This window comes from Pleurodeles waltl, chromosome 2_2 (assembly GCF_031143425.1).
Source record: "Pleurodeles waltl isolate 20211129_DDA chromosome 2_2, aPleWal1.hap1.20221129, whole genome shotgun sequence".
Taxonomy (NCBI): Eukaryota; Metazoa; Chordata; class Amphibia; order Caudata; family Salamandridae; genus Pleurodeles; species Pleurodeles waltl.
The window spans coordinates 632,395,364-632,420,438 of record NC_090439.1 but is presented as its reverse complement, the minus strand read 5'-3'; positions in this window follow the sequence as shown (position 1 = coordinate 632,420,438).

The window sequence follows — 25,075 nt, the reverse complement described above, 5'->3', positions numbered from 1 at the left end:
CTCTGGGAATTTTGGAACTTTGCACTTTTGTCGTCACTCATGCTGACTGATTTTGCTCAGTTTGCTGTTGTGCATCTGGTGCTTCTTATGCATTTCCTGCCTCTTTCTATATCTATGTAGTGAACTCAAATTTGGTACTTTGAATCAGTGATTGGTGTCACATCCTCTTTATCGGTTGTCTTCACTCTCTTCTTTTGAAAGCGCACATTTAATCAAGCTTGCAATCCTCTCTTGATTTGGATGTGACCTTTAGGTAATCAATTAAAGGGAAGGTGCAGACTCTTTCTTAAAATTTGGGAGACGATCAATTGACTCTCTGTATACCCCTTTGGGATTCAAAAAAGACCATTGCTTTATTTAAAAAATATGAATGCAAAGAGGTACTGGTTATTAAAAGGAATAGAACAGAATGCTGTGCACAAATCAATTATAGTGAACCACCCTACATCAGCATGTACTTGGAACAATATGACTGCTGAATTCGGTGCCATGGACAACTTGGAACTAAAATATTTTTAATTTTTCATAGGTCCTGTCCTATTTTCATCTTTCCAATTGGTTTGCCTTGCTCAATCATGTCTCAGTGGGAAATACCATTCCATCCTCTACTTCATGGGTAAGCATGTACCGAGGAGTAAGAAGATGCAACCCATTACGTTTCTCTTTCATTTGCACTGACTGCACTTTTTTCAACATAATTTCTTCTTTAAAATCCAACAGCTCTTCTTTCATAGTGTGTCTTAAATCAGACAGAAAATCCTCTTTTGCTAAAATTGGGGATAAACCCACTGTTAACTCTTGTGATTTTAACTTAAATCTAGATCCTGGCCTGGGCTTTAATTGCCACAACATTCAATGTACAACAAGTTAATCTTGCATAAAAGATCACAACCCAACGCATTAACTGGACTCATATCACACATTGTAAACAGGTGAGCTTTGTCCATGACAGGGACTTTTGCTGACACCTTACTAGTGATCCTTTTCTTACTTTTGACTACAGCTTGGACTTCTCCTCCTGAGAGGGGTCGGTTTGGAACCTCAATTGGCATCAGTCAAAACGTTGAGAGAGTATCACCTATTTGAATAAACATTGATAATGAGCAAACATTCACCTCACCATCTATATTAGGGCCATCCTAGCCTACCTTTAGGACTGATCCAAGCATTCCCCCTTCCCCCGCACCTTTATTGTACTTGTATTTCACTCAGTCTAATAGGAACACTGAGTGCTGATGTAATCTGAGGAAAATTGATGCTCATCACTAAACAATATTGCCAAAAAACAGGATTCTGATGGAAATTCTGTATTTTATTCTGCATATAAAAATTCACCATTGGGCTGTAGGCAAGTTTCCTTTGAAGTGTTTTTGATTCTGCATGTTCTGCACAGAGGCCAGTTGTCCTGTGGCTGCTGATTGCATTTGGAGAACCATTGGTAATTAATTTTCCTACTGTATTTTTATGAAAGCTACATTTCTATTTCCAATGACAATTTTTCTTACTGAGATGACAACATATCAACATAATAATATTAGCATTAGCAACATTTGAATTATTGACGAAACCTCTACCTTGTGGAACACCCTGTGAAAACCTCGCTCCATTCTGCACAAAATGAAAGTCCTTCATACCTGAGTTAGCAGCTGAAACTAAAGCAGAATCTTACAACTTTGAGGGGTTTCCTTTACTGCAGCTTTCTGAAAGCACTTTGCTGTGCTACCACATGTTTTTCCTTAATCTTCTAGTTTCACACCTCAGCAATCACTACAATACTTGACAGATTTCAAAATCGAATCCAGAGATTGTGCTAGCCAACTCATCACACTCTGCTGACTATGAGAACCAATCTTTGAATGTAAGCCCAGCATGAAAGTTGGAACAATACCATTAACACCCTTTTAGCAGGTTTATCAGGTCTACTGTTTATATATCTGCATTATTCTCCCATAGTAGGCATGCACTGATTCTTCAGGCACCTATGTCACCTTCATAATTGGTGACCAATGTATATTTTTTGTGGCACTTTAGTTTTTAAATGCTCAAACACTAGTTTAAATCAATCTATCACTATAAGAAATGAACTATTATGGGGCTGAACCCTTGAAGGTTTATTATTTATTGCCTTGCACTCCAATGACATATTTTTAGGAACAATAATCTCAAACAAAGTATTTAAGTAAATTCAAAGAACTTTTGAAACCATCACAATTCTTTCCATCTTTGTATACCAATTGTCTGGTTCCTCTCCAAGCTTTGGAAAAGCCTCTGTAAATGTCAAGGGTTCAAGGGGATCAGACCTTTTCCACAGCACGCGAACCTATGCACCTCTATTTACTCTTCTCAGAGGGAATCATGTAACCACTTCACACTCAGAAACTCTCACACTAGTTCTCTTTTCTTCACCTTCTTCCTTTCCTTGTGTTCTTGCTTTCCCCTTTCTTTAAACACTTGTCACTAAACTTTCAAATTCTCTCAATAATTCATGTTTTAATAATTATTTTAATAACTCTCTCACATTTATTCTCAAGCTGATATGCTCCGTTTCTTGTATTTCACTGGCATTCAATTTCATTCTGTAATTTCTACACACTCTCTTTTTGTAGAAATCCAAACCAAGTTCATATGCTAGTTCTTTAAGCTTGTCATATGCACCATACACATGCCTTGCTGCTTCAAGTATCTCAATTCTCCTTCATTATAGAACAGTACTTTGTCTTAATTTCTCCCAATTCAATTTTAGGTCTGAGAATATCAGTTTCCTCTGGCTCACTTAGTGTTGATACCTCTATTGCACCAGTACTACGTAATACACCAACAGCAGGAAGCAACTAGTAGACAACCCAGCAGAAACACTAGGTTCTGGTGCTTGTTAAGTAGGACTTGGCTCTCCAGATTCTTTCTCTCTACTTGCAGACTTTGAGCATCATTATAAGGAAGTGATACCAAATTCAGCAAACCATTTAGTAAACCATCCTTCTCATCAGAATCACTGGAAAGTGATTCATTTTGTTTGCTTTTTTCATTTTTAATGTAATTTCTGTTATTATTTGTATTTTTTTTTGTCTGACTCTTTAATAATCGCAGTAAACACTTTCACTTCTTTTACCATGTCCTCTCACCATGTTTTCTTCTCAATTTGGTGTCCAATAATGCACTGATTTCTGACCTGACTCTTCAATATTTTTTATGCTGCTACTCAAAATCCCATTAATTCAGTGCCTCAAACTGTGCACATCTAGGCTGCGGTTTCACCTCATGCTTAGAAATCCTGAGATTCTCAGTCTGTTTCACATTAAAAGTACCATTCAAAGGAAATTGCATATGTTTATCTGCAGTAATCTTGTGTCATTCATAGAGCCATAGCCAGATATGAAGACCTAAACTAATAAAATATAATGAGCAAGCACCTTCAGGAGACACTTTATCTCCCTTATAAACAGCTGCAGACTTTTTTCAAAGAGACACCCATTTTCAGTCGAGTTAGTTTGAGCATGAACAACTTACCATTAACGATTCAATTTCAAAACGAGGCTTGAAGAGGAAAGCTACAGATTCAAAACAAAAACACTTTGTCTACCTACTGGAATAAAGGAAGGACATCAAATTCACTACAAATGAGGGTAAACACTAAACAAAATCCATGAATTAATTGAGTTCACTCATAACATTAATGACTCATAGCACTCAGACCTATACATTTTTTATGTGACAATGCATATCTTCAACAGACAAGCTTGAGATCTTGTAGCTCAAGATCTTGGACTACTTAGAATGCAATAACCCAAACTAAAATCACACCAAAACACACATTTCAATAAACATAACTCAAAACAATTTCAGCATTTCATATAAATCATTTATAACGCTATGCAAAATTTAACTTTCATGCCATTGATGCACAGACATGACAAAAAACCATTATCAAGACAGACGTCACTGTGTAGCACGACAATTACTCAATTAATATCACACAACTTACATTCCAAACAAATGACATAATGCGCATAAAACAAGCCCAATTTAATTGCATAATGCAACTTTTAGCATCTACTCCAACTGGACTGGTTCATCCATGTGATTCTGGAACTTAAAGCTATCGTATCTGAGAATCTCCTTTCACAGAAATCATTACATTTGTTTAACTAGCAAATTTCGAAACCATCATCTGTTACCAAACACTGTCAGCTCATTTCAGCATTAAATGGGCCGATTGATGGATTGGACTATGAGAGCCTTAAACACAAATCATATAATCCCAGAGGAAACTAATAGGGAAATCCATATAGGAAAATCCCTGCATTTAATGTACAAAGCATGAAGGTTTATTAAAATATAAGACTCAATACAGAAGCCAAAAAGGCATTTGTTAGTCAATTAATTTGAAATACTCATAAATCAATTAATTGTAAAACAATCATTGGCAGTATAATCTGGTCCCTAATCTAATTAATAGCCAGCACTAAGGCGGTCATTCTGACCCTGGCGGTCAAAGACCGCCAGGGCGGAGGACCGCGGGAGCACCGCCGACAGGCCGGCGGTGCTCCAATGGGGATTCCGACCGCGGCGGTAAAGCCGCGGTCGGACCGGCACCACTGGCGGGCTCCCGCCAGTGTACCGCCGCCCCATTGAATCCTCCAAGGCGGCGCAGCTTGCTGCGCCGCCGAGGGGATTCCGACCCCCCCTACCGCCATCCAGATCCCGGCGGTCCGACCGCCGGGATCCGGATGGCGGTAGGGGGGGTCGCGGGGCCCCTGGGGGCCCCTGCAGTGCCCATGCCACTGGCATGGGCATTGCAGGGGCCCCCGTAAGAGGGCCCCTACATGTATTTCACTGTCTGCTGTGCAGACAGTGAAATACGCGACGGGTGCAACTGCACCCGTCGCACAGCTTCCACTCCGCCGGCTCGATTCCGAGCCGGCTTCATCGTGGAAGCCTCTTTCCCGCTGGGCTGGCGGGCGGTCTGAAGGCGACCGCCCGCCAGCCCAGCGGGAAAGTCAGAATTACCGCCGCGGTCTTTCGACCGCGGAACGGTAACCTGACGGCGGGACTTTGGCGGGCGGCCTCCGCCGCCCGCCAAGGTCAGAATGAGGGCCTAAATATGATGTAGCACAAGCAAAATGAGAATCAAAGAGCATTGGTCATATGAACTGCTCAATAAAAGCTAGAGTGAGAAATTAGAAAAATGATTCAAAGTTCAGTTTAGTAAACAGACTAACATGTAACCTGCTCTTTAAGAGGATCAGGAAAGAATCTCTGAAATAATCTAAGTACTAAAGCAATAAAAGCTACATGTGAAGTCTGCCTCTCAGGTAAGCAAGGGAAAATATCTGTCTCATCTCCGAAATGTGCTTGGTGAAACGTAAGTAAGGGTCCAGTTATATTACTTCCGAACAGAATGCCAGTTCGCTGGATAGACGTGGGAACTTAAACCGGGGGAAATGGACCCTATTCCCCCACTTGCAAAGTGAACTTACTAATATATGGTAGGTTCCCACTTAAGTGTCAATAATTTGAAGGCATCCAATTGCCAGTTATCTAATAAAGTTCCTTAAGGAATTGGAAAAATACTCCTCGATTTGTGATCCAATTTAAAGTTTATTAGACAAAAGTAAATGGCTTCATATTATACAGCAAGTAGATGAAGCATGAAACAAAGTAGATACTCAGCCAACACGTGTTTTGCCCTATGGGGTGCATTCACCAGGGCTTTCTCAGGGCTGTAGAAAATGAGATAGAGTGAAATTAAGGATGGTATTGAGAGAAGACATTAAAGTCTAGAGATCGAGAAGCACCAAGAAGGTGAAGACCCAAAGTTCTTGAAGGAATAATCACACCTACGTGCTGTCTTATCTATGAGATTCTCTCCATGAGAAAGATAGATTTAAGAACCCATGCAGTCGTAGTGCAGTAGCATAGATCCATTCCAAACTGTAGGCTTGGAAAAAGGGTCAAAGGGACAAGTGATCAAATCATGATATCCAGGGTAGAAATTGAGAGAACAAAAGAGTCAAATACATATGGTCTAAACAAAAAAAGAGTGCATTAAGTGATAAAGATGTGAGGCTAAATGATGGTGCCGGCACCGTGACCGTTAGAAAGAAAAAATGCTAGAGCTAGTTAGTTATATTCAACCAAAAATAACCGAAAGTAAAAGTGGTACATTAGTCCAAACACTTGGATAGGTCACTCAGGTAAGTAACATACCATAATTGTGATACATTTTTGCTTCTAGTAATGAACTGACTGATATTGACAAAACAAACAATCTGTAAATAAGAACATGGGAAAGTAACATGTAACTTTTGTATGAGAGTACCAGAGGCTGTCAAAAAGAACAAACAACAATTTAAAAGAAAAATGTATCCTCAAACGGATTGAAGATTTAGGAAAATTATATACTACCATATATTAGTAAGTTCATCCCCGAAATGGTGAGTTTTTATACACCTTTAAACTGTTTTCACTGTGGTATGATGAAGAAAGTAAGATTGAACCATCCAATATTAAAATAGAAAACATATTACATGATATAATTACTTCTACTCTACATCTATTGAATAATTCTGTTTTATTCCCTACAACAAAAACATCAGCACATTCAAAAATATAACCAACACTTCCATTAGGTCTAGGGAAATGCCCTTCAATTTCAAACAGTTGTATATCCATTCTCTCCAGGCAGATCATGAACTGAAAATATAACATTTAAAAAAAGTTATAGTGGAAGCAGAAATTTGAGAGGACTGAACTTTGTACAGTAAACTGAAGGTCACATTTGAAGTTCCTTGGTGCATAGGCAAGGAGGGAGAAAACAAGTTAGTATCAGGTACTGCACCTCACATGCATTTGAAATATGCAAACTGAAAATTCAAGTAGGCCAAAGCCAAGGCCTATTAATGTCAAGCTTAACATTTTCATTATTTTAAACACAGGGATATCATTGCATTTGCAATGTTCTAATATTAATTAAAAGTGCAGAATTATTTACTATAGAATCTGCATGCATCGGCATGTGGCAATAACAATTTTATGGAGCCAGTGTGTGTGTGTGTGTGTGTTAGAAATGGGGTCTGTAGTTGGCAGAGGTATTCACCTTTGTCCAAATAGGGACCACAATCCTTGTCAGAGTAAGTCACACACAGTCCTAATTATCCTGTGCCCACTACTCTGGGACATCACTCCTAGGCCTCAGACTCAAAGCAGGCTTTCTGCCCCTTCGTGTAAAACAAAAATCTAATCTCTGTTACCCGAAAGGTAAATGTGTGCAATTGGTTAATCACCAAATGTAGAGTGCTTGAGAACCAGTATAGACTTTAACTGGTGGAGTCACTTAGAACTCCCTGGTGACAAATATTTATTCTTCTGCAGAGGTAATGTGACCCTGTTACCAGGTGGGTTCTACAGTGTGTTCTTCAAATGGACAATTATAAAATTGTGCTGAGGTATAGTCTGACTACTTAATACTAATATATATAGATGTGAATAATTATTGACATATTCAAAGTGCTTTTTGTAATTGTCTGGGACTCTGAAGGACTATTAATACATAGGGCCAGATGTAGCAACTTTAAAATTTGCGAGGTGCAAAGTGCGAGTCCATGCGACTCGCACTTTGCACCTCGCAAATTGGTATGCAGTACGGTGTCTCAGACACCGACTGCAACTCGCTATGGGGTCGCAATGACCCACCTTATGAATATTCATGAGGTGGGTCGCAAATTGCGGCCCCATACCGACTATGGGCATTCGCAAACATGGAGGCCTGCTGTCGTCAGCAGACCTCCATGTTCGTGACTGCTTTTAATAAAGCAGTTTTTTTTTTTTTAAGTGTAGCCCGTTTTCCTTAAACCACTCCCTGCCCTGAAAAAATAATTTTGGGTCCATTCACAAAGTGGAAGGGGTCCCATGGGGACCCCTTCCAATTTGCGAGTGGGTTACCATCCACTTGAAGTGGATGGTAACTGCGATACGATTTGCGACCGCGTACGCGGTCGCAAATGGTATTGCATCCCACTCAGACTCGCAAATAGGAAGGGAACACCCCTTCCTATTTGCGATTTTGAAATGCATATTCATAAATTCATATATACCGACTCGCAATATGCATTTCTGAATAGCAAAGAGGCTTTAGGGTTACTGTCTGTGGCTGTCTTTTGACACACAGGGACTCCGCAGTGAATGCATTAGCCAAATGAGGTCTGACAACCTAAAACATTACATTTCCCATCCATTAGTTTAACTTGCATTTATTTTTCATTTAACATGCACCCCTTTATTTTAAATATGCTACAAGAAAGTGCTAAAATAAAACAATATGCAGAGAATATGTTGCTCTTTTTAGCCACTTTCCTTTACCATGTGACCCCACTTACTGCCCCTGCCCCTTGGTTTTCAGGATTTCAGTTCACACTTTTTATGTAAATGAAGACAACCTGTGAGTGTGCCTAATAAACAAAATCACGCTTCCAGGCCATCTTCATTTACAAGAAGTTGAAGAGTCATGTGTGCCCTCTGGGAATGTAGCATAAGCCCCACAGTTTGAAGACCTCTGCCTACAGGGACACCAGGTATTTTATTTAAATATTAATCGATTTTACTTTTTGCCTGCCCCCACACCCCCCCTGCCTCCAGGACAATATGGGGTCACCATGGGTTGTGGAGGGACACCAGGTATTTTTATGTTAATTTATTATATTTTTGCCTGCCTGCCATTAAGGCCCTTGGATCCTGGAGGAGGCACTAACAATTTATTTATTTCTTTACTTGATTTTTAGCTGCCTCCCCCTGCGTCCTGTAGGGGTCAAATGACCCTGGAAGTACACCAGTTATTGTTTATGTTCATTGAATTGACTTTTATAAAATTGTCATGATGGTGGTGATGGTGATTATTACATGTATTGCATTGTCAAGAATTACCAAGACTCTCTCCTTTCCCTCTTTATTACCTGCAGATGTACGAGAGCATACTACTGATTGAGACAGAGAAAAGACTGTGAATTAATTAACATCAGAGCCCGGAGACCCCTCTACTTAGTGCTTCTGCTTGTGCTGCATTGCTAATTCATAAAGAAAGTAAAGAAGAAGATGGCCCCAGAGAAGGAGAGTCCTGCTAAGCAAGTGGCCAGTTAGGAGAAAGAGAAGTATATTGCCAGTGCCACAACTGGCATCAGCCCTCAAAGGTTTTCTGGCAATGTGGCCTACCTGATGCACAATCTATGGGGAAGAAAAAGGCTGGGAGGAGGACCAATCAATCAGTTGACTTGTAGAGCGCGTCTTGTCACCTGTGAGGGTATCTAGGTGCTTGCAGGATCCAGGGTCTGAGTAAAAAAAACAGGATTTTACTGTCCTTCTGAACTCCTGTGCAGTAGGGGAGGTCCTGAAGTGCTGAAGGAGGCTGCTCCAGGCTTTGGCTGTGAGGTAGGAGAAGGAGTATCCTCCTGCTCTGATGCATTGTATCTGCGGGGTATGGGCCAGTGAGATGAAGGTGGAGCAGAGGTATCTGGTGGGTTTGTGGAATCGCAGGCGGTCATGTAGACAGGCCCAGAGTCATGCAAGGCATTGAATGCGTGGATGAGGAGTTTGAACTGACATCTCTTCTTAACTGGGAGCCAGTGGAGTTTGTTGAGGTAGGAGGTGATGTGATTGCAATGAGGGATATTTAGGATGAGTCTTGCTGCAGTGTTCTTGATTGTCTGTAATATTTGAACTCAGTGAGCCTTGACTCCCACGTAGAGGGCATTTCCATAGCCCAGCTGACTGATAATAAAGATTTGGGTGATGGTGCGCCCTGCATTTTTGGGGCAGCCACTTGAAAGTCTTACGTAACATGTGCAGGATGAGGAAGCAGAAGGGTGGCATTGAATTGTCTCGGGGCTTGATGGCAAGTTTGCTGTACAGGATTATACCAAAGTTCCTAGCATGCTCAGATGGGGTTGGATGGGCCCTAGTTTTATGGCCTACCAGGAGTGTCCCTGGAGGTCTTGTCACTGCCTTCCTTTTTGTCTGTGTTGAACTTGAGGCAGTTATCCCTCATCCAATTGGTGACACTAGTGCTGCATTAGTGGATGTTTATTTATGGCAGCAGTGAAGTTTTCAGAGAGGGAGAGGATGAGTTGCATGTTGTTGGCATAGGATATAATGTTGAGTCTGTGAGATCTGACGTAGTTGGCCAGGAGGGACAGGTAGATGTTGAAGAGGGTGTGGCTGAGTAAGGAGCCTTGAGGGACTCTGCAGATTATTGGTTTGGGTTTAGAGGTGTAGGGTGGAAGGTGGACTTGTGTTCTGTTTGTGAGGAAGGAGGCAATCTATCTGAGGGAGACTTCTTGGATTCCAATGTTATGCAGTCCGGCGATGACCATGTGATGGGAGACAAGGTCAAAGGACACTGAGAGATCAAGGTGGCTAAGGGCTGTGTCTGCTTTACTGAGAAGGGCCCGGATGTAATCTGGGGTCATTATGTTGTCTGTCTTGGTTCATTGGTTTCTGCGACATCCGGATTGGAAGTCGTCCAGGATGTGATTGTGCTCTAGGTAAACAGCAAGTTGTTGGTTGGTGGCTTTTTTGATGACTCAGGCCTGGAAAGAGTGCAGGGAGGTGGGTCTCTAGTTGCTGAGCTTGTTGTGGTCTGCTGAAGGTTTCTTCAGCAGAGGTTTGACTTCTGTGTGCTTCCAGTCTTCTGAGAAGGTGACAAAATCCAGTGAGGTGTTGAATAGGGTGGAAAGGACCAGGCAGATCCTGGTTGCTCCTGGGTTGAAGATGTGGTGGAGCATGGGTCGAATAGGGCCACTAAGCAGATGGATTTTATGATTGTGATGGTGTCCTGAGTTGCGAGGTGCTTCCTGGTTGCTAGCCCTGGGATGATCATGTGTGTGGAGGAATTCGTCAGGCGTGAGATGGGCATTGATGTCTCTGTAGATTTTGGCAATTTTGTTGTGGAAGAAATCTGCAGTCAGTAATGATCTCCTAGACGGTGGTTTGAGGTCCCAGTGGACAGTAGGCAAGGGTTCCCTTAATGGTAGATTTCTCATCAGCTGGGATAAAGAAGCTGATAAGTTCCATTGCTGGGATGGTGTGGTCTGAGGCAGTGCTGCATTTGATGGGGTTCCTGTGGATGATGGTATGTCTTCCGCCTAGCTTGTTGATCCAGTCATGGTGCATGATTTGGTATCCTGCCAGGATGACGGTGGTGATGTTAGGGGCTGACAAGGGATTAAGCCAGATCTCAGTGAGGATGATGGTGTCAGAGTGTTGGTAAGGTGCCAGACCTCTCTGGCATGTTTGCTGAGTTAGCGAGTGTTGACAAGGGTGCATAATAACTGGTGGTGGGTAGCTGCTATGTTGCTGAAAGAGGATGGTGTGTACGTGTTGTGGCAGGTGAAGTGGCAGAGAGTACAGGTAAAAGGTCCTACCAAGGAGTGTGGTGAGGCACTGTGGCAGTGTCTGTGGCAGTATCCAGGGTAGAAGGTGCAGAGGGCATTTGAAGTGTACCTTTGGGTGGTGGTTGGGCAAGGGTTCTTGGCATGGTCCAGGAGCTCACAGGCATAGGATCAATCATGGATCAACAACTGCAACACAGCCAAGATCAAAGCAGATATTTCCCAGCTATGCAGTGACTGCAGTCATTGCAGGGAGCCGAAAATTGCAAATTGAATTTACCAGCAGCAACCCGAATCTTCATCACAGGAAACTCAATAGCAACCACAATCTGTTAAACTTGATCTTCCAGAGTTAGCAGCAGAGCAGGAATCATGTTTTGTTGTTGAGTAATATTGTTGTAACTGCTCTTCAACTGGACACATTGGCCTCCCAATTTCCAGCAAGTAAAAGAAAGAACATCCCCCATCATCTCCAATCCCCCTTTCTGAGGATCTTGTCATGGATTGGTCCCTGAACAAGACCTGCCAAGAGAAACAAGGGCAAAGGGAGGTTCCTGAAAGACTTGGAAGTGAGGATGATGATAAACCATTGATTGTCCACATGGAGTGTTGCAAAGAGCAAGGGCAGGTCATCACTACTCACCCTGATCTGAGTCATTTACGACCACCAACACCACCCACTTCCATCATTTTAAGAGCCCAAAAAACTGTAGCAACCACAACAACCTCTACCACAGTCACTTCCCTCCTCAGAGAACGGCCAAAACAACCACCAACCTCCACATAACATTTTCTTCAGACATTAGCTGGAAAGGAAATCTCTCCCCCTAGTTTGGAATATCTACGCTCTTCGGCTGCATGAGGAGTATACCACAGGTTGCCTACTTTGCTGCAAACCAGTGTGTCATTTCACACCAGGTGGACATTATGGTGAGAGAGCACCTCAAAAAGATAGCTCCAGGTAATAGAGTAAAAGAAGTTGAACTTATCAAAAGGAGTGGTGGTGGTGGTGGAGGAAGATGTCATCATGTGAAGTATCCCTATAACTGTTGGTCATAATGTGCAGTCATCACACACACCAACCTCTGCACAGCACAAGGAAAAGAGGGATACTGTCACACCCAAAGCATCTAAGCATGTTACCACCTACAGTTAGGGCACTTGTGGTGGTACCCTCACAAAGAAAGCAGCCATAAAACCCACTATCACGTTTATGTTCATCAAGGAGTTGCTGTAACACAGGTTCCATAATAATGTCCATTTATATGCTAGCCAGAATGTTAGTTATTGACCTCCTGCCATTTTCTTTGGTAGAAGTAAAGGGATTTCTGGAATTGTAGAGACTTCCTGCCCAAAATAGAAAGTTCCAAGTAGGACCTATTTTCCCACTGGTGCAGTGCCAGTGCTGTGCAAATGATCTACCTAAAGACAGACATGTGGGCCAGGTCTCAAGCCAGAGATGGCATGTGCACCACTTCACACTGGGTCTTCCTTAATAGGGGTAAGCAAATGCAAGGAACTCATCAGACTATTAAGGATGCTTTTCAATGTTTTTCGAGGCTTTCAGTGCAAGGCAGCAGTTATCATTTTCTCCATGGGTAAATGACATGCAGCTGTGAACATCCTAGAAGAATTTGACCCCATAATTGAAGCAGTAGACACAAACATGGTGGGAAACTGACATTGGAATTCCACTAATTTCAGTCATTGTTTCAGAGACAGGACCATTCGGTTTGCTAACAGAGTCCCTGCAAAAGCCCCCATGGAGGATTGTCAACCCACTGCACTCCATCTCCTACGTGCTGCAACACCTAGTTGAGTAGTATAGATCTATCATTGATTACATACTACGAAGGAGAGGGGATGCAACTGTCAAAGTCATGATGATGGTGGTTGACAAATAGAGACTACTGAAGTTCCTGGTCTTAATGCTATTGACATTTGGGAAGCCAGCAACTAGGGCAGTAAAATGAGAAAAGTGATTCCAATGTTGCACATGCTGCAGGATCGTTTGCAGAAAGAGGAAAAAAACATTTGTCAATGTTAATGAAGAAGCAACTGCTTTTATCAATAGCTCAGTCTTTTATCTGAACACAAATCAAGGGCAGCAAAAAGAGAGTGTCTTCTGAAAAGTACATCTGTGCCTCAATACTGTATTTTCATTCTTTTTTCAACAATTGATGTCTCTATTTGCAAGTATTGGATCATCAGGAAAGTGGTTGATCTAGAAGATAAACAATTGCAAATTCAACATCTTATCAGAACTGAAGTGCTGCCTTCAATCTTCGGAGAGTTTAATGGTGGCCCAGAATTGAGAAACATCTTACACTCTCAATTGCAACAGCAGCACCCACCAGTGCTAACACAATCACCAGCTACTAAACCAAAAGCGTAACTTTGGACATCTAAAGTATCTTGGTTTGTGGATATAGAAGAACTGGAATCAAGTGCACAAGTGCAGGTAATTGTTGGCAGAAACAATTGTCAACAACAATAAAACTAGAGATTATTGTACAGGACTATTTGGATGATTCAAAAGGGTGTTCTTGAATCCAGCCCCACTGACCAACTGGCATGGGAAGGACTAGTGGTCAGACCTCAACAGGATGACAATAAACATATGGTTTATCTTTCAGCTAGTGTATCTTTGGAGTGTGTATTCAGTTGTTTTTGGGAAATCATAATGGCCAGAGGGAACAATTTCTCCATTCAAAATGTGGAGACACTGACAATAATTAAAATGAATAAACTTTAGCCAAATGAATTTGAGGAGGAATTTTACTCCCCAAATTAAAAATTGAATCAATAACACAACAGAAATATATGCTATGAGGGAACAAATTATAAAAAGTTTTATTTTTAAATATGATGTGCATCTAAAATACACATCAGTGCATAAGTGCACCATTGTGTGTGTCACAGATAAACAATCAAGTATGATTCAGTCATTTAGCCCGGTGACTAACATGTGGGCAGTGGCAAAGAAATATATCTATTTCAACCATAGAGTTAACAACAGGCTTTGTGGTGAGCAATCAAGGGTATCTAAGTCAGACATAGACACCTCCAGATCATTTTCTGACAAAAAGATGACTGTCTCCTATGCTCAACTGTAACTGAAAATGCAAAGACTGCACCCCACAGCGTATGTGTGTTGCTTGCATTTGGAAAAAGAGATGCCTAGCTGAGTAGCTGGACACCTCACTTAGAACGGGCAACCTGCATCAATGAATGCTAATTTATGATTCATGTGATGGATGTGTTAAGCTAAGCTTGGATATACTTGGTATTTAATGCTATAGTGATCATTTGATTGAGGATGAATGTTTGGAATGTTACTAGATTAGCATTTTTGTAAATTGCACACCAGCATCTCTTGGTTTTCCCAAAACTTCTCTTTTTACCTAGACTAGGCTAAGACTAAAGGTATGACTTATTTCTTGGTTGTAAGGATACTCCTTCACAACAGTTATCAACAATTTCTGAAGGCGAAGGGAGGCCCCCTGGCACCTCATTCTATGGCACATCTGTGAACTCTCCTTTCATTTGGGAGTTGAAAAAAAATTCTGGCTCCTATAATCCTCATGCGAAAAGTGCACAAACTAACAGTACAATCTTACTGATTTACTCGGACCACTGCCTACTCTTAAAAAATGAAACTTAAATGTTTAATTTTCTTCTTTTTAAAGGAAAACAGGCTGCATCTAAAAAAAGATTGCTTTATTTTAAAGCAATCATAGACATGGTGGTCTGCTGAGCCCAGCTGGCCACCATTCTTGTGACGGCTGCGTTTCATAATGGATCTCAAATTGCGACCTACCTCATTAATATTCTTGAGGTAGGTCCTTTTGCGATTCATTGGAATCGCAAAAGAAACTCATGAGAGTTTCATATATTTGAAATTGCGATTTCCTAACTGCAATTTACATGAAATCGCAATTAGAAATTCTCAATTTCAAACTTTAGTACACGTGGCCCTACATCTTTAATCAAAGGGTCTATCAGGCAGTTGGGTGGTACTGGGGTGGATTTACTTCATAGTAATTGTAAATTCGAATTCAAGTTCACCTTTACTCAATTACTGTTAAACTCATAACCAGAGCTTTAGAAGAAGCAAAAATAAAAAATATGTACAAATCCAGTGTAATCTTACTTTCCTGCCCTTGGGAAGGTAATGCTACCAGGCAGGCATCTCTAATAATTTTCCTGTATTTCCCTAGCTTGAAATGCATACTGGAGTTATCAACTACAACCAAAATTAGCTCATTAAGGATGTTCAAGCACACAATGACCAAATTCAATATATATGATACATCAAGGATTTACATAGCAGCAGGACCAATCACTAACACTAGTAACTAAAACAGGGAACGGTTATTGTCAGAATCCATCCAAGAAGGCCACAAGGCATGCAGGGGCTACTAGGCCGAACCGTGGAATTTGAGGCCCTTTACTTCTGATGTCCCAGGGCCTGACCTACTACAGATCATGATCAACTAGGACCAACCACCCCTTCTGCACATAACTCTCAGTGATAGTTGTGGATGAGCAGTCAAAGGATCCCTCAGGAAGAGGCAGTCTATATACAGGTAAGTAAACATGATTCATAACTCAAAGTGCACACAGTATGCACAATAAATCAATGTCCAGTCCAATACTCACTTAGAAGAAAAAAGTATTTTATTTCTAATTCTACACATTCAAAGGAATAATGACTAAGGATGGGTGGGACTGGAGGAGTTATAAAAAACTCTGAGAGATTTCACTGAGTTCTGCCCCAATCCAGTTGATTTCCTGCCAATGCAAATGAGGCAGACAGGGTGATTTTCTTTTATCTCCATCACCTTCTGTACTCTGCGCTGCTACAACAATGGGGCTAATCATCTCCAGACTGCACATTCTGGTGCTCACTGTTGGTCTCGCTCAGCAAATCAGCCTGCAGAACAAAGGTGTGAAGAAAGGAGGCCACTCACAGCTCAGTGATGCCTTTGGGGCCGTGGGCTTCAGCTGGGTGCAATCACACCTGCAGGAGCAGATTACCCAACACAATTAAACCGCTCTGAAATTACTCTTGAGCAGCTGCAATTCCATTATTCATTTAGTAAAATATTCTTTCTTACAGGCTACTAATCTGCTCAGGAAGTGGAAGAGGGATGGGTGCTGATGACTTAAGTTTAGGACAGGCTAGTGGACATTTTGTAAGTAGCCCAGAAACTGCTTTGCTAACGCATCTCAGACTTGGTCTACTATTAAGCATGCAAGTTCCATCTTGCCATTATGTTCTGAAAACCTACACAGCAGTGCAGTGATGTGACAAACTGCGATGCATTGCTCACGGGCTGTAATTAACTCCATCAGGTCCACATTCATAAATTATCCTTTTTTACCTCCACGTAGCAGTAGTCAGCAACCCTGGTCAGCTTTTTTGATACAGCATAGCTCTTGATGAGCACCCATTTGCCAGCAGGGATCTCCTCCTCATCAGCAACTGCACCTCTACCATTTTCCAGGATCTCTCCCTGGTCTCCAGCCACATCCTGATCACCACGAGTCCTCCAGCCCGGGACTCTGGGATTGTGAATGCCAACCTTGCTTTCACAAATGTGGCACACCACCTCAAACAGACTGGGAAATGTGGCCTTACTCTTTAACCAAAGTTAAAGGGCTCTGAGCAATGTGGGCACCGGTAAGCTCTGCTACGCAGCAGTTGTTGGAGTTTTGCTGAACGCAGCTTTCCAAGAGGAGGGTGGAGTGGAAAAAAACTCTGAGAACTCCGCCAGCAGAGTCGAGTTTAACACGTAGCCTTAATAATGACATTCATAAGCAATAACATAATATCCTTGCTATCCATGCTCTGTACAAATCTCTGTACCACCCTCTTTCTTATAACATGATCAGGGGTGTTCGGCATTCATTGGTAGCCACATCCAGGAAATGCTAGTAAGTGGTACTGAAGAGTCACCATTTGGCTCCTCAGTTTTTAGTCAATGACCCTGTTGTCTAGTGCCAGTCTTACCCACTCCAGTGGTATTAGAGCATTCAGCAGTACAGTGAGTGCCCTCTTTGTGGGTGCTCCTGAGTCATGATCCTGTTTGGTGATGATGGGCTACTTGCGGGTCTCATGGCACTACCTGAAATGTGCAGGCTCTCCTGTCTGAAAAGCGCTGATGGTTCATTCTAGCAATCAGAGCTGCTTCCACTTTGCAAACACAAGGAAAGCCACTCTTCCCCTCATGGAGGTAGGGAGTATTTGAAACTCCAGCTCCCAATTGGAGCCAAATGTGGGTGCAAGATCTCTGACGGTGTCCTTGCAGTCCCGAACTCTTGACCACAGTGGTACTGGCAGCCCCTCCTGGCATATGGAGGTTGCTGTGATACTTTCTGTCTTGGCTCAGACTCTTTCGGTGTGGTCACCCAGCCCATCCTGTCATACAAGGTTGTCGATTAAGGCAAATACAAATCTCAATTCTCCTGGCCCAGTAAGGTCAATGGTGGACCCCTCTGAAATATGGGGTCACATATCGGGTCACCGCAATGAGGCGGTGCATTCCTGGCACTTCCCGTCCTGCACTCCTTACATGACTTAGATCATAGCAGGCATCTCCTGGCATACAGAGGTCACAGACCATTTGTGCACATGGATAATGACCAAACGGTGCACAGCCATTCACCGCAGACCTCGCTCTTGCAGTCCTTGTGGTAGGGTTCCCCACTGGACCACACTCCCTCCAACACTCTCCTCTTCCTCACAGGGCCACTGGTCTTGGCAAGCAGGCAAGTGTTGGTTCTACAGGCTCCAGGGCTGGTGATCTTGGTTCCATGGATGATGTCCCCTCAACCAGCAGGGAGGGTAGCAGGCCTTTGCTCTGAGTGCTGGTCACAGGCACAAGTCTTGCAGTGCTTCCCCTTTTCACACAGTCCATCTGGCTACATGGCAAATGACAATGTTCGGGGTCTCAACCTCCCCTCCTTAAAGTCCATTTCCAGACATCAAAATGTGATTTAGCGTCTGAGTCTTTGAAGTTTATGGGTGGCTTCTGCCTCTTTTGAAGTGCAAACTTCTCTTTTTCTTCTTTCTCATTGAAAGGATGTCTGTCACAGCAGATAAGTCTCTGAAGCTGATTGACCACAACACAATTCATGGGTGTAACCAGAGTTCACACCTAGGTGTCAGCCACAGTGATGTCCATCAAAGGGTTAATTCTGGGCTCCTACCTTACTCTGTATGGTTAACTTATTATCCATATCTCCTTCCTAAGATATGTCCACGCCCCTTCCTTGTGATCTATCACTGAATCAAAGAGCAAGTGTTTGAAGTGTAAAGGGGGGGTCTCTTCCTCCTTCTCTCCAGTGTATTTCCTATGAAGTGCACTGGAACAAAGCAATACACAAATCTGTCTGGTTGATTCCCTTACTCCTCTTATCTTGGCCAGGCAGGCCTGGGCTTCCCAAAATGGATCCCAGGGTCCTCCTTGTAATGTACCATTGCCGGTACACTTGCACTCTGTGTATTTTCACCACACACATACTCTCCAGTACTGTTACCTACATTCATTGTGCCACTACAGGAACACATACATTCAATATACATATTCAGTTTGCACACACTGTTCAGTACTCCAGCTTTTCCTCATTGTACCAGGGTGTACTATTTACAAACACACGCTCTGCCAGCATACATACTCACCATGTGCGTGCATCACAACACTTCACCCCTTAAGTATTATACTTCACACAAGCACACATACACCCAGTATGCACTACACAGCACTATATCTGTCACGTAATGTATTCCTCACAGTCATACATACATCCAGTACATGAACTAACCACAGCTATTTTGAACAGTACTGCTGTATCCTGGTACTAAATGCTTCCTAGGCATGCATACACTCAGCTCAGAGCCACTACTCCTACGCAGCACTCCACATCTACCTGATGTAGGCTCAGGGTGACTTAAGCCCACAGCAACAGAATTTTAAAAAGGTAAGTGAGTCTGTAGGCCTCACTCCAGTGACACAGGGTAAAAAAGACCTGTTTATTACTACTGATTACTACAGTGTATGCTGCCACCACCGTGCTTGAGTTGCTAAATTATTGGTGAAGGCTACCTCTATGAGGGTAGAGCTTTGGGTACTCTTCCCGGTCCAACAAGACCACAATGGGTGAGAAAGGCCTGTTTCATTGCACACATGCATGAGCTGTGTTTACCTATGTCGAAAAATCAGTATTAGAGATCCAGACAACATGGTTGGGTACTGAGAGCAGGTGTACATGTCTTTAAGCATGCACATGATTTTTGAGTCCCAACAGGGATTGGAAGGATTGGAAAAAAACACAGTCAGAAGTATCTATGAAACAAAAAAGGGACCAAAAGAGTATCTGCAGGTACATAGTCATCAAAGCAGAATTATTATTGATTTAAGATTTGGTCCGAGTCACTTGGCAAAAATAATTTTACAGTGCTTAGAGAAGTTCAAAATTATAGCTCAGTAACACTTGGAAAAAAATAAAAAGATCTACACTCATATTTGTAGAAGGTGGATGTTTGAGCTCAATTGTCCCTCTTTATTACGTTCTCTACTCTAATACCAAGATTTAGGCCCTCATTACAACCCTGGCAGTCGGTGATAAAGCGGTGGTAATACCGCCAACAGGCCGGCGGTAATAAAAATTGAATTATGACCACAGCGGAAATCAGCAACTCAGAGAGCCACATTAACACACCGACCGCCACGGTGGTAGCAACAAGCACTGAGCGGTAACTGCCAACAGCCAGGCAGAAGACAAGGTTCCGCCCACTGTATTACTAAACACCAATCCGCCAGCTTTTCCAGTGTGTTACGAACGCCATCAAAAGCACAGTGTAAACAGAACACAGAAGGGAAACGACTCACCTCTGGACACACAAGGAAGAACCATGACACCATGGAGCCCGAGTTGCAGGTGTTACCCATGCTGGTTTACCTCCTCCTACACCAGGAATACCAACGGCAGCGAAGACGACCACGGTGAGTACTGCCCCTAGCACACAAGGGAGGGGGGAGGAAAAAGAGAGTGACACACACACATACAACACGCAACACTCCCACCCCCAATAACATACACACAAACAGATGCAACAACATTACATATCCATCCCGTACCCCTCAGGAATAATGCAAGGACAAAAGGAAGTGATTAAAGTCAGTGTAATAAGATAAAAAAACTAGAAATACGTACTCAAAACACAAAACAGTATCTACAATTTATACAAATGGAGGGACACTGCCTAGACCATAATGTCCGTGGGCCACAGGGCTATATCACATAGGCCAAAGCCCCACTTGACTCCTGCCACAATACGTAGAGAACACTGCTGGGGCATCAGATCGAAAATACACAGGCACCTCAGGGGCAAGGGGAACAGGGGGAACCTCAGCCGGAAAATGGTACAACACCACTGCTCCTGGAGGGGGCCACATGCCCATCACTCTGTCCTGGGGAGTGCAAAGCCACAGTCTCTCTAGTGGGTGGTCTGCCCACTGCTTGGTCCTGGGGAGTGAAAAGCCACAGTCTCTCTAGTGGGTGGTCTGCCCACTGCTTGGTCCTGGGGAGTGTAAGGCTACAGTCTCTCAAGTGGATGGCTTCTCCACAGGTTCTGGAGGGGGTTTTGTGCCCAGTGTGCTTCATCCTGGCAAGGAGGGGATGAGTAGATTCCTTCTTCTACTGGTCCTGGAGGAGGATTTGTGCCCAGTGTGCTTCAACCTGGCAAGGAGGGGGTGAGTGGATGCCTTCTTCCTTTGGATATGGAGTGGTCTTTGTTTCCTGTGATGCAGATCTTGGGGAGTGAAAGGTTACAGTCTCTCAGCTGGGTGTCACACCTACAGGATTTGCAGGGGCCAGGACGCACTACAGCCCACGGAGGCACGACTACATACTGCCCGCCGACAGTGACACCTGCTCAGTGGTGGCAGTGGCGGGGCTGGTGGAGGTGCTGCCAGTGGTGGGGGAGGCTAAAGCCCTTCCCCTGCAGCCTCGGACGGCTGACCACTGGGGCTGCTGCTGCTTCCAGTGGTGCTTGTGGCGGTGCAGGTGGCGGTGCTGGGAGCGGTGCTGGCGGCGGTGCTGCGGTGGTAGGGGGAGGCTCCAGTCCTTCCCCTGCAGCCTCGGACGGCTGCCCACTTGGGGCTGCTGCCAGTGGTGCTGGTGCAGGTGGCGGTGCAATCAATCAAAAAATGCATAGAGTGCGCTACTCACCCGTAAAGGTCTCAAGGCACTGGGGGGCAGTGGAGAAAGGGACGGATGCCGTTTTTACTGTTTAAAAAGCCATGTCTTGAGGTGTTTTCTGAAGGACAGGAGATCCTGGGTCTTGCGAAGGTTGGTGGGGAGAGAGTTCCAGGTTTTGGGGGCGAGGTAGGAGAAGGATCTGCCTCCGGAGGTGGTGCGTTGGATGCGGGGGACATTGGCGAGGGTGAGGTCGGCGGAGTGGAGGTGGCGGGTGGGAATGTGGAAGTTCACTCTTTCGTTGAGGTAGGCTGGTCCAGTGTTGTGGAGGGATTTGTGTGCGTGGATGAGGACTTTGAAGATGATCCTTTTGTTGATAGGAAGCCAGTGAAGGGATCTGAGGTGGGCGGAGATGTGTTCATGGCGTGGGAGGTTCAGGATGAGGCCTGCGGCTGCGTTCTGGATCCTCTGGAGTTTCTGCTGAAGCTTGACTGTGGTGCCAGCGTAGAGGGCATTTCCGTAGTCTAGTCTGCTGCTGATGAGTGCATGGGTGACGGTCTTCCTGGTTTCTATGGGTATCCATTTGAAGGTTTTTCGCAGCATGCAGAGGGTGTTGAAACAGGAGGAGGTGTTAGAGTTGATTTGCTGGGTCACAGAGAGAGAAGAATCTAAGATGACGACGAGGTTGCGTGTGTGGGTGGCGGGTGTTGAGGTCCTAGGGCGATGGGCCATCAGGAGTCGTCCCATATTGTTTTGTTGGGGCCGGAGATGATGATTTTGGTTTTGTTGGAGTTTAGTTTAAGGTGGCTTGCTGTCATCCATTTGGTGGTGTCTAGGAGTCTGGCATGGAGGTTGATCTTGGCGGTGGTGGGGTTCCTGGTGAGGGAGATAATGAGCTGGGTGTCGTCTGTGTAGGATATGATGGTGATTCCGTGTGGGCGGAGGATGTTGGCGAGCGGGGCCATGTAAATGTTGAAAAGGGTGGGGCTGAGGGAGGACCCTTTGGGAACTCCGCAGATGATCTTGGTTGCTGGGGACTGGAAGGGAGGGAGGCAAACTTTCTGGGTCGGCGGTGCTGGCGGCGGTGCATGTGGCAGTGCTGGCGGCGGTACTGTCTGTGGTGGGGGGAGGCTCCAGCCCATCCCCTGCAGCCTCGGACGGCTGAAGTGCCATGGCTGGTGTTGTTTGCTCAGATGCTGCTCCAGCACCAGCCTCAATATCCATCCTGCCTGCGGCGTCTGTGCCTTTGTCATTGCCCTTGGCAGATGGTGGTCCCTTCTTGCCCTTGGCAGCTGGTCTCCCCTTCTTGCCTTTGTCAGCTGGTGGTGCCTCTTTGCCTTTGCCAGCTGGTGGTGCCTCCTTGCCTTTGCCAGTTGGTGGTACCTCCTTGCCTTTGCCAGCTGGTGCTACCTTTTTGGCTTTGCCAGCTGGTGGTGCCTCCTTGCCTTTGGCAACTGGCGGTGCCTCCTTGCCTTTGCCAGCAGGTGCTCCCTTTTTGGCTTTGCCAGCTGGTGGTCCCTTTGTTCCCTTGGCAGCTGGTGCAGGCACACTGGCTGTCCTGACGGGTGTCTCCTTGGAGCATCTCACGACTGCAGTGGCTGCAGAAACTACAGTGGTCGTGGACTGGGTGGCTGAGGTGCTAGCCTGGGTCCTGACCGCCCTGGCCCGAAGTGAAGGATGGGGGTGAGGGGCAGGAAATAGGTCAAGGGTGGAGAGGAAAAGCTTTTTAGGGACAGTGGGGCTGGAAGAGGGTGAAGGTTTGGGAGTGGAGGAAGAGGGAGTGGAGGTAGGAGGTGTCTTTCTGCTGTGTTTTGGTACAGGTGCATGGGCCAGATGCTGTTGTGAGGTGGATGGCTGTTGGGTGTCTGAGTGCTTGCGTTTGTGTACTTTGTGGGGAGGGGGCATGGACACAGTGGGAGAGGACACAGGGGGCGTGTGCATGGATATGGGGGTGGTGACTGCCAGTGAGGGGAGTGTAGTGATAGGCGTGATGGTGATGGGGGTAGTGGATGAGGATGTAGTGCATGCAGGTGTGAGTGGAGACGCTACTGGGAGGGAGGTGGATGAGGAGGAGGAGGGGGACACAGTGGAGGCAGTGGATGTTGGTGTGTCTGCATCGGGATGGTTCTTGTGTGAGTGCCTGTGAGATGAAGTGTGGTGCTTGTGTTTGCCTGAGCCACTTCTGTGTGTTGATTTGGGTGCATGCTGGTCTGATGGTATGCTTGGGATAGGCTGGGGTTGAGGGGAATGGGAATGGCTAGAGGAAGTTGGAGGGGGGAGGCTAGAGACAGGAAAAATGGCTGCCATCAGGGAGGAAGCAAGAGCCTGGAATGATCTCTGTTGGACCGCCAAGCCAGAGTTAATGCCCTCCAGGAATGCATTTGTTTGTTGCAAAAGCCCTGCCAGACACTGGATGGCATTCACTATGGTTGACTGTCCAACAGAGATAGATCGCAGGAAGTCAATAGGCTCCTCACTCAGGGCAGCAGGGCTGACTGGGGCAGGGCCTGAAGTGCCTGGGGCGAAGGAGATGCCCACCCTCCTGGGTGACCAGGCCCAGGAAACACGCTAAGGGGCTGCTGGCAGGGCAATGCTGGTACAGGGGGTGGCGGCTGTACCTGTAGCTGGGGTGGGCACAGAGCTGTCCACTACCACCAGGGAGCTTCCATCGGGAGAGGTGTCACTGTCCGAACTGTCCCCTCCAGTCTCCGCCATGGTGCTCCCCTCGCCCTCCGTCCCACTGGTGCCCTCACTGTCGGTGGATTTGGCTTCATGGGCCATGTGAGATGCAGCTCCCTCCGTCGCTGGTGCCTCTGCTCCTCCGCCAGATGATGCTAATGCAGGCAAGGACAGGGTGACAAAACAAAATGGGGGGTGGAGAGACATAGGATACACTTGGTCAGTGGAAGCAACAACACCACTGTTGGCGTACACGACACACAGGGAACAGCCTATGCACTAGGCCATGCACTACCAGTTACAATGCTAGTCACCAGGCCATGGAGTACAATGCCTAACGCCTATAGCAGCACACCTGAAACCCACAGGACCATGCCCAGTAGTAGATGTCCACTAGCATATTTTGGGCTGGAGTGCATCAGACCCTGCCCAACATGGAAACTACACTGCCATGTTCGTCCTGGCCTAGAGGCACCCACAGGCCCACATCCCCCACCCAGATAACACCCTGCCATGTGCAATTTTCTGATTTTGAAACTGTACTCACCCCCTAGTGGCTGCTGTGATGCCTTCCAGTGCCCATCCAACTCTGGATAGGCCACCACAAGTATGCGGAACATCAGGGGGGTCAGGGTCCGACGGGCACCCCTTCCTCGTTGGGAGGTCATCCCCAGCTGGGCGTCCACCGTCTTACTTGCCCAGTGGTGCAGGTCCTCCCACCGTTTGTGACAGTGGGTGCTCCACCTGTCAAAGATCCCCAGGGTCCGCACGTCCTTGGCGATGGCACGCCAAATACACTTTTTCTGACAGGC